We start from the raw sequence: 10,724 nt of genomic DNA on the forward strand, positions 1-10,724 counted from the left end.
CATGGCAGTAGGCTGACAGAGGGCCTCATTCAAACAAAGACATTCTCAGTTCTGCCAAAAGTGCTGACTGTTCAGTGGAAAGGCCCAAAAAAAGGAGAGAGAACATCTAACCTCAACAAAGATAGTAAAGAGGAAATACACTGAATGTTTAAAGTTGTGAAATTTGCCCTTTCACCACTGCTAACCCACAACGAGCAGAATAATCGGTCATCTCTGATCGTATCTTGTTGTTAAAAATCCTTTCTCAATATTATGGAAGCAGCAGTTGGCAGAAACCTTCATAGAATAATCAGAAATTGTAACAAAAAAAAACAGAAAAAAACAGGAAGGGAGAGTGATGGCTCCCACCATTCTGTGACTCTTCGATCATTTCCTCTTTAAGATATTCGAGGAGGCCATCAAAGATTTCCAGGAGGTTCTTGATTGAATCCTTATCCCCCCGGATGACATTTTCACCTGTAACCATGCAGACATCTGTTATATTTACCACTCAACAAAAATAGAAGACAAAATATTCACTTTTCACTCAGAAACACATGTATGCCAAGTAAAGTCCTTATTTCTTAAGTAGATCACGGTACCTGTAATGTGCGAGAGGCTGATCTGAAGGTAATCCAGGGACAGTGAATCAATCACTGACTGAACGTTATGGATATCATCCTCCTGACTTCCTGCCGCTGCGATATAATCTAAGCACAAACAAACACACCACTACGGATAAACAGAACACATAAAACCATTCAAGAAACCACTGATCCAAACACATGGCACACATTTAAACACTTCAGCTCTAATTGCTTGCAATCACAACGCCGTTCATATTAAACAGCTCATGCCTGCATTGCTAACTACAGCAACACCACAAGTTCTGTCAACTCCAGAACCCCATATCATTAACCTTTGACCCTTGGTGGTGTGGATGGGAGTTGAGAAACTGGTCAAGAATACACACATGGTATATAATCCCAATGTATCCGGGATTAAGCAGGAAAAGCCTCACAAATGCTTGTTATGACAAAAATACTCTACATATTACTGCATCACGTGACTAAAACAAGCTCTCAGGCTGTTTACCTGGAACCTTTTCCCCAGAATGTTCTCGTAAAGAGCAATGAACACATCTGCATCACAGTCCGTCATCTTCCTCACCCTGGGGTTTGTGTGACACTGGCGGAGCAGATTATTTGCCACATCGATCCAGTCTGCAGAAAACAAAAAAGTCAAGGGAGTCCTTCCGGTCACTGCGGGAGTCATTTTTCCTCTCACCGAACAGCGACCATAAACAGTGGAACCAAAAGAACGGCGTCAATAATTAACAGCAAGTTTTGGTCGTAAACTACATGGTAGTAATGGCTTAATGTTACTACAAACTACAGGCAATGGTACAGACTAGTTTAAATGCCATAAATCCCCTCCAGCTTTTTCCCCGAAACTTTCATCGGTAGTATGAAAATACTCAGGCATGGTGCTAATTTAGGAAGAAAGTACGTCTCTAAATGACAAAAACTGGAGACTGATGACTTAATCGTGTTTTAGATGTTAACGGTTAAATAAGACAAGTCCAAACTTTGACCATAAATGACAACGGGGAAGTAGCCGAAAGCAGGAAGCTAACGTTAGCGTCAATTAACCATACGTGTCGTTAGCCTTGAATGCACCGGACCACCGAATCCCAACTTACCTCTCTCCCCCCTCCTGGGTTCCCATGAAACAGTTGGGAAAATGCGACGGCCGTGTGCTCAAAATCCACGACAGACAGACCTCATGAAGCCAAAAAGCTCCCAAGTGTTCATGAATAGCTCCGGGTCGGTGACGGTGTTGTGGTTTTCACTGACTGACCAGGAACTCTCCGCCTGTGGCGATCCGGCAAGATCGTCAACCAGCCGAGCCTTTGAAGCGTTGTACCCGAGGCTAGCTCTATGCCAGAACTAATTGCCTTTTTAAGAATTAGCTAACATTCCACATAATATACAACACGACTCCAGTTCAATAATCAACGCATTTCGAGGTAATATAACTGCAAACATGCAGTCAATATACTGGTAATGGGGCGAACGGTGAGACAGGGAAGAGTCCAAAAATACGGCTCACCAAAAAGATGGGAAATTCCCATCAGCGCTGCTAACTCTGGTTAAAATGGACGTCTTGTCTGATTGGATGCAACACTTCTTCTTTGCTGCGTGAATCTCTCTTTTGTTTGTTTGCCTCCCCTGCTGGTTACTTGGTGGTACTGTCTGCGAGGTAAAATCGTGGATCCCGATAAAGTTCGCGTACACATTACGCAGTATTAATACGAGATTAAATAGCATTGTAGGATGTTTTAGGATGCGTGCCCAGTGGCTTTTGATCATTGGAAGATCAAAGTTCTTTTGAATCTGAAAAATCGCCAAATGTATCAGTGTTGTATCATAGTCCTGAAACAAGCATCCAATTGTTTCATGATTCCATTTCCATTTTTTTTTTACAGATATTTTCATTTTAAATGTTACAGCGTAACAATGTGTGAGGTGAAGTATTTGTTAGTGGTGAACTGTTTCTCATGAAGCAGAAGTGAAAATATAAATCACTGTAGCCCTTTGCAACAATGTAGTTTTATTTGACATAATTGAAACGCCGGTCTAGACAACCACATCTTGTGTGACTCATCAAAAACAACTGATTTCTCGAGTGGGAGAAGGGTTGCAGCATCAAATCACACAAAAAAAGACTTTCACTTTGCTATTGAAAACCTGCGGTGGTTACCCGTATTGGCCCGAATATAAGACGGTGTTTTTTGCGTTGAAATAAGACTGAAAAAGTGGGGGTCGTCTTACATTCGCGGTCTAGACATTATACCCATTCACAACGCTAGATGGCGCCAGATATCTTTAAAGCGAATGCTGAACTTAACGTCTCAGGCCAAAGCGAACCCCTGTCACGAAGAAGAAAACTAAAAATAGCGGTAGCACGAAGAAGAAAAATAAAAAATAGCGAGAAGAAAATAAGAGAAGAGATAACAGAAAATATAGAAATGTAGCGACAATCTGGAGAAAAGTGGGTCGAAGATATAATCATTTGTTTCAGATGTACTGTAATTATTTTCTGTATAAAAATTAAATTTGGTGTTCAAAAAGTCGTTTTTCAAACTTGAGTCTTGAAAAAGAGGGGGTCGTCTTATAATCAGGGTCGTCTTATATTCGGGCTAGCGTGAAGTAATACAATGCAATGGATGTTTTTTTAAAACCTGATGATTCATATACCGGTACGTCTCAGGACAGATCTGCATACAAATACAACTTAGACAGGATCTTGGCCTGCTTGTCCTCCAGCACTTTCGGGGGTGTCTCACACCTGGACCCCGGGATCTCCAGTCCATACTCAGTGCAGATGCTCCAGTACACCAGGGGTCACCAACCTTTTTGAAACCAAGAGCTACCGCTTGACACACTCCTCTAAAATAAATGGATCGTGTGTATCAATAACTTAGAATGGGTAACAGAAAAGATCAATATTCAACGCTATTATTATTAATCTCAGCAATTGTTCAGATGATCACTTCCACATTTGATCAGAAAAAAAATGTCGAGTTTTCACCAGACCCTTTCAACCATAAGAAACTAAACCATTTTAACAATTCATAAACTATGTTGAACCATGTTTTTAAAAGTTATGCAACATTTAAAAAAAAAATTAACTTTCATATTGAATAAATCTTAACTGAACAAATCTACTGCAATTCTGCTCAAAATCTGTTACATTTTATAAACACATTTTTTAGCTCCTGGGCCTTCTCTGACTGTAGAATGCTTCCCGGTGGGTAGTTAGCATTAGCATTGTAGCTTTCATGACGCGTAGTGAAGCGTCTCTCCACATTGTGCTGCTTCACTGTCATCACAGTCGCCCCACAGACGCAACATACACACCTTCCTTTCACAGTAGTAAAAAATTACTCTTCCTCCCATTCACTTTGAAAATGATAAATTTACTGTCTTCTTTTTGCCATGTTTTTGGGGTAGAAAATTGCCCTCCACTCACCATCTTCACTGCCCGCTAGTTTATTCTCCACAAGAGCAAAGGTTCTTTCATGCGCACAATACTTGACCTTTGAACTAGGTCAGAGTTCACGTCACTTTATTTATATTTTTATTTATTTTTAAGACATTGTCATTTTAAAATCTATGTAAATGCAGGTGTGATTTTTTTTAAAAATTCTTAGACACACCTCACTTGTGAGTTTTGCTATTTTTAGAACAGGCTTGCGGGCGACTCATGTGGTCATTGCGGGCGACTTGGTGCCCACGGGCACTGTGTTGCTGACTCCTGCTGTACACTAGGCCAGCCACCTGGTTATGCCGCTCCATGTATGCCTTGCCTGCTAGCATCTTGCACCCTGCTGTGATGTGCTGGACTGTCTCAGGGGCGTCTCCACACAGCCTACACCTGGGGTCTTGTCTGGTATGGTAGACCCTGGCCTCTCTTGCTCTGGTGCTCAGGGCCTGTTCTTGTGCAGCCATGAGTAGTGCCTCTGTGCTGTCTTTCAGTCCGGCCTTTTCTAGGCACTGGTAGGTTTTCTCAATATCAGCCACTTCCTCAATTTGTCGGTGGTACATTCATTGGCTTATCCTTCCATGATAGCCCCTCGGGTTCCTCCTCCTTGGTGGGCTTTTGTTGCCTGAGGCATTCACTCAGCAGTGGGGTCAGTGGGGGCCATCTTCTTGATGTACTCTCGGAGGCTTGTTGTTTCCTCCTGGACAGTAGTTCGGACACTTACTAGTCCTCAGCCCCCTTCCTTTCTCTTTGTGTACAGCCTCAGGACACTGGACTTAGGATGAAACCCTCCATGCATGGTAAGGAGCTTCCTTGTTTTGATGTCAGTGGCTTGTATCTCTTCCAGTGGCCAGGGTGTTATGCCAGCAGGGCGTAAGTGTTAATGGCAGGGGCGTAAGTGTTAATGGCCTGGATCTTGTGCTTACCATTCAGCTGACTTTTCAGCACCTGTCTTAACCTCTGCAGGTATTTAGCTGTGGCTAACCTCCTAACTTCCTCCTCATGGTTAACCAGTTACCTGGGGGATCCCCAGGTATTTATAGCTTTCCTGCACATCTGTGACGTTCCCTTCAGGTAGTTTAATCCCATCAGTTGTGATCAACTTTCCTCTTCTAGATGTCCACATTTATCTAGTCCTAATGACATCCCGATGTCTTTGCTATAGATCCCAGTGAGGTGAATCAGGGTCAATGTCACGTTCGTTCTTGGCACACAGCTTGGTGTCATCCATGTAGAGGAGGTGGCTGATGGTTGTTCCACTTCAGAACCCAAAGCCACTCTTTGTGATGATCTGGCTGAGGGGGTTTAAGCCGATGCAGAACAGCAGGGGGGCACAGGACATCTCCTTGATATATGCCGCATCTGATGCTCACCCGCACAATTGGCTTTCCAAGCTATCCCAAGTGATAGCAACCTCAGGAAGAAAGAACATGAGAAGCTGGAGAAATTTGTATTTTCTTGTATCCGTCCAGCTGCAGATGTCCTGAAACACTTACACAAAATGCATTTTTCACAGGCATGTGGCTGTAAATAAGAGGAACCGTCACTTCTGCTAGTTATATTTTCATACCTTCATATCTATCGTTGCAATCTATTTTCTTAACCACTTGTTTCCTGTTTTCGGGGTCACGGAGAAAGTTCACATATGCTCTGAACGTGTTCTGGCACTTGTGATGCTAAAACTGTTGTTCATTGCCAAACTGGTCCAGAGCTGTAATAACAAGCGTAATAGATCACGTCATTGACACAAAGCTGCTGCTATTTTAGTAACTACCAGTGAGTAAATAAACAGACCCAAAGCTGCTGATGCGACTGGTTCATTCGTGCATCACAGGCACCAGTTTTCCTGCTTCAAAATGCACCGACACACAGTGAAAATACACTTTCACAAACCAAATATTATATATAAACCAGAAGCAGAATGTCCTGTTTTCAAGGTCTTTTAGCTGATTATCAATGCATCACCAACACCGTTACCATGGTTTCAGAGGCAACAAAAGATTTAATTGCTGATTTGTTTACATGTCGGTCACTGATAAAGCTTCTTTTCACAGATCCACAAGAGGGAAAGGGAGCAGGATTCATCGTTCCAGCTCTTTTCTGCATTGAAGTTCTTTATATCACCACAGTTTTCGCCTTTCCCGCCGTTCGGCTCCCCTGAACCCCAGTAACTGGAGAAAAAGAAGACTTGTGTCAGAAAACAACCAAAGTTAGTCCTCTTATCAAAGACAGTAACCTTGTAGACAGTTCGAGGGCGGGGCAGTGGACTTGGTCGAGGCAGGCAAAAAGTCAGTAACCGGGAGGCAGGCAGAATCAGGCAAACAATCCAGAGGGAGACTGGCTGAGCTCTTGGTCAAAACAGAAGACAGAGTTAATTTACCGGGGGTCAGGCAGAACAGGCAGGTCGTAAACAGGCAGGGTCGATTCCGCGAAGACAGGCAGGTAAACGCTGGAAGGTCATGCATAGCAGAGACAATCTGGCACTGAGTGAGTGTGAGGCTGGAGAATATATACTGGTAGGTGAGCTGATTGATGAGTGAGGGCAGGTGTGTGATCAGTGAGTGAGGGCAGGTGTGTGATCAGTGACTGTGAGCAGGTGTGTGATCAGTGACTGGGAGCAGGTGTGTGATCAGAGGGTGTGGTGTGAGCAGGGGAGTGGAAAAGAACTGAGTCCATGGGCTGGAGCAGGGTGTGACAGAACCTCCCCCCTCAAGGGATCCCGACGTCCCCAAAAAGTCCCATGAGCCAGGGTGGGAGGAGGGGGAAACTGGAAGGCGGGTTAGAATTCCTGAGAGGAGGACAAGGTCACCTGCAGATCTCCTGTCTGCGACTGGGAATCCTCCTCTGGCTCAGGAGCTGGAGCAGCAGTAGGGGCCGACAGCACGCACCCCTCGGCAAGGAAAGCCCCCCACCATGCTGTGAGAGGGCTGATCTGGATTCTGCCGATGAAAGTCACGGAGGAGCTTGTCGGTCCAAAATGTGACGAGCAGGAGCCCAAGATCTCTCTTCTGGGCCATACCCCTCCCAGTCAACGAGATACTGAAGGCCCCTGCCACGAACACGGGAGCGGATGATGCGGCGCACAGCATAGGTGAGTCCCCCATCAATGAAGCGAGGAGGAGGCGGTGGAGGAGCAGCAGGCATCAGAGGGCTCTCTCGGACAGGCTTGACCTTGGACACATGGAAGGTTGGGTGAACCCTCATGGACCGGGGAAGCTTGAGCCTGACTGCCACCGGATTGAGGACTCTTTTGATGGGAACGGTCCAATGAACTTGGGAGCCAGCTTGTTGGACTCCAGAGGCAGAGGAAATGAGTGGTAGGGGGTACCGGTTCTTGACTGTGATGTCGTTGAGAACCCCGATAATCGATGCAAGGGCGCAGGGTCTTGTCCTTCTTGTCCACAAAGAAGAATCCTGCCCCTGCAGGGGGATGAAGAAGGGCGCATGATTCCTGCAGCCAGGGAGTCATTAATATACCGTAGCTCTCCATGGCCTCCCGCTCTGGACCAGACAGAAGAGTAGAGGCGCCCCTTAGGAGGTGACGTGCCAGGCTTCAGATCATACCGCAGTCGTAAGGGCAGTGGGGGGGGCAGCGAGGTAGCTCGGGTCTTACTGAACACCTCCCTGAGGTCGTGGTACTCAGCAGGGACTCTGGCCAGGTCCAGGCAGGTGCTGGGGAGCGTAGTCTGGCGCGGCATTGATGTATCCCGAAGGCAGACCTGGTGGCAGAAGCCGCTCCAGCTGGGAATATGGCTGTGGTCCAGTCGACATGGCGGGTTGTGATTGCGGAGCCAAGGAAAGCCCAGGATCCATGTTGTAAAATGGTGACCAGTCGAGCCAGTTGCTTTCTGAGCTGTGCTTTGTATCTGTGACACATTCCCCATTAAACATTGCTCCATTTGCTGCCATTCACTGACATCAAAATGACAAGATAATCGTTGGCGAAGTGAACACCAGACGTTTGTGGAGAAAATATAGTAATTTACACAGGAAACCCATAGTTGTGAGGCCAACCACCAAGAGAAGGCAGATCAGGGCTTCACTATTCCCTTTTTTGGTAATAACTGAACGCTATACCATTGGGTTGGCCATACTGTATATCGTGAGGTCATCAGAAAAGAAATGTGTTACTTGACCGTATAAGAAGGAGGTGTCGATGCAGACACCATCGGAGTTCTTCACCAACGGGACTGCGAAACCCTCCCTCGGGCAAGCTGCAGCGTCCGATTGATACCTGACTGTTCTCTCCAATAAACATCTTTGATAACCAAGTCGGTGTCTGCGAAGATTCCTTCCTCATCAACACATCTCGGCTACCAACAGGAGAAGATTCACAACATCATCAATCATGTCCATGATCCTGCTGCAATCATGTCCTGGTCCTGCTGCAGATGTCTTGAAACACTTACACAGCATGCATCTTTAACACTGTCTGGTTTTAAATAAGAGGAACTGTCACTTCTGCTAGTTATATTTTTAGGATTTCATACCTCACAACCAAACGTAACGTTGTTGTATAAACATGAAACGCTGGAGAGAAAAAACTGAGCTCACTGGCTTTACCACTTCAGATTGAATAATGTCGACTAAAGAGGGAGAGCAGAGACGTGTTGATCAGTTATTAAAAGCTTATGAAGCACAATATTATTATTTGTTCATTGCCAAACTGGCCCCGAGTTGTAATAACAAGCATAATAGATCACATCATTGACACAAAGCTGCTGCCATTTTAGTAACTCCCAGTGAGTAAATAAAACAGACCCAAAGCTGCTGATTGCGACTGGTTCATTCGTGCATCACAGGCACCAGTTTTCCTGCTTCAAAATGCACCGACCACACAGTGAAAATACACTTTCACAACCAAATATTTCAGAAGCAGATGTCCTGTTTTCAAGGTCTTTTAGCTGATTAGCAATGCATCACCAATACCGTTACCATGGTTTCAGAGGCGACAAAAGATTTAATTGCTGATTTGTTTACATGTCGGTCACTGAAAAAGCTTCTTTTCACCAGATCCACAAGAGGGAAAGGGAGCAGGATTCATCGTTCCAGCTCTTTTCTGCATTGAAGTTCTTTATATCAACACAGTTTTCGTCTTCCCGCCGTTCGGGCTCTCTTTGAACTCAGTAACTGGAGAAAAGAAGACTTGTGTCAGAAAACACCAAGTTAGTCCTCTTATCAAGACAGTAACCTTGTAGACATCGCCGTCCCGTCCACCCATTTCCACGACCCCTCGTTGGTCACGTCGGTCAAGCCGATCCACATGTACTTCTGGAACCGGTTGGCAAAAGCCTTGTTCCACACAAACCATCAAAAAGGTGATTAAATTAAACTCTCTGGTGAATATTTGGTCCTGCTCTTGTGAACTGTGATACCTGCTCTTCTTCGCTGTTGATGATCAGCAGGTCTGCACCTTTCTGACGACAGTCGCTTTCTGCTCTGATCCCAGGTTTACTTGGTGGAGGAAACTTGGTATGAGAGCTTCCGCTGAAATACACCCATCCTTTTCCAGCGGGGCAGGAAACAGAAAAACGAAACGCAAATGCATAAACTGTTCTTCCGCATCAGGGGTCTTCGGCCCAGTTCTACAAGGGCTCTCATCCAGCCAGGTTTTCTGTCCACCCAGGTAGACACCTGCTTTGACCTGAGGTTCCAGTGCCCTCGGTAAAAACTGGGCAGGAGGGAAAACCTGGCTGGATTCGAAGCCTTGTCGGACTGGGTCGATGACCCTTGTTTTCCAGAATGATCAAGGCACCAGAATCATACCAGGATTATTCAGAGATCTCTTCAGGTTAGCTCTCTCCTCAGTCAATCTTTCCAAACTGGCAATTGAATCTAAAAAAAAACCAACAACAAACAAATTATTTAAACTATTTAAAATGCACTTCTGCAGCGTATTTTAGAGGAAATCATGCGATGAAGGTAAAATCCATCAGAACTCATTTACCCTGAAGCTTTTTCTGGACTTCCTGTGCGGCTGTGCTCAGCTCTTTCACTCGCTGTTGCAGCTGGTCCTTCTCTTGGGTACGTTGAATGTAATTAGTCTGTATTTGATCCTTTTCTTTAACCAGGTTATCATTACTGGTCTGTATTTGATCCTTTTCTTTAACCAGTTTATCATAACTGGTCTGTAACTGGTAGATCTGTCTCGTCAGGTTACCTTCTAACTGGTGTCTTTCCCTGATGAGGTCATTGTGACCGGTCTGTAACTGGTAGATCTGTCTCGTCAGGTTACCTTCTAACTGGTGTCTTTCCCTGATGAGGTCATTGTGACTGGTCTGTAACTGGTCTCTCTCCTGCTTCAGGCTCTTGTGACCGGTCTGTATTTGATCCTTTTCTTCAGCCAGGTTATCATAACTGGTCTGTATTTGATCATTTTCCTTAACCAGTTTATCATAACTAGTCTGTAACTGGTAGATCTGTCTCGTCAGGTTACCTTCTAACTGGTGTCTTTCCCTGATGAGGTCATTGTGACCGGTCTGTAACTGGTAGATCTGTCTCGTCAGGTTACCTTCTAACTGGTGTCTTTCCCTGATGAGGTCATTGTGACTGGTCTGTAACTGGTCTCTCTCCTGCTTCAGGCTGTTGTGACCGGTCTGTATTTGATCCTTTTCTTCAGCCAGGTTATCATAACTGGTCTGTATTTGATCCTTTTCTTTAACCAGGTTATCATAACTGGTCTGTATTTGATCCTTTTC

General features: G+C 45.0%; 3 long non-coding RNA genes across 6 annotated transcripts; all 3 read right to left on the reverse strand.

The window, feature by feature from the left end:
* Positions 1–374: 374 nt before the first annotated feature.
* LOC115248749 (uncharacterized) lies at positions 375–1,584 on the reverse strand. Of its 3 annotated transcripts, none has more exons than XR_003887492.1 (3): positions 1,150–1,584; positions 582–689; positions 375–456 (listed from the first exon to the last, which is right to left on the reverse strand). It is a non-coding gene; the product is annotated as an uncharacterized lncRNA (long non-coding RNA). The 3 variants fall into 3 exon arrangements; XR_003887491.1 differs by lacking the exon at positions 1,150–1,584 and adding an exon at positions 1,075–1,126; XR_003887493.1 differs by lacking the exon at positions 1,150–1,584 and adding an exon at positions 1,075–1,089 and having other exon boundaries at positions 582–711.
* Positions 1,585–5,711: 4,127 nt separating this feature from the next.
* On the reverse strand, positions 5,712–6,466 carry LOC115248751 (uncharacterized). 2 transcript variants are annotated; one of them, XR_003887496.1, is made up of 2 exons: positions 6,407–6,466; positions 5,712–6,197 (listed from the first exon to the last, which is right to left on the reverse strand). It is a non-coding gene; the product is annotated as an uncharacterized lncRNA (long non-coding RNA). The 2 variants fall into 2 exon arrangements; XR_003887495.1 differs by lacking the exon at positions 6,407–6,466 and adding an exon at positions 6,263–6,324.
* Positions 6,467–9,506: 3,040 nt separating this feature from the next.
* LOC115248746 (uncharacterized) lies at positions 9,507–10,194 on the reverse strand. The gene is made up of 3 exons (XR_003887487.1): positions 9,974–10,194; positions 9,793–9,861; positions 9,507–9,529 (listed from the first exon to the last, which is right to left on the reverse strand). It is a non-coding gene; the product is annotated as an uncharacterized lncRNA (long non-coding RNA).
* Between the last annotated feature and the right edge of the window lie 530 nt (positions 10,195–10,724).

The sequence above is a fragment of the Takifugu rubripes genome, unplaced genomic scaffold (genome assembly GCF_901000725.2).
Source record: "Takifugu rubripes unplaced genomic scaffold, fTakRub1.2, whole genome shotgun sequence".
Classification (NCBI taxonomy): Eukaryota; Metazoa; Chordata; class Actinopteri; order Tetraodontiformes; family Tetraodontidae; genus Takifugu; species Takifugu rubripes.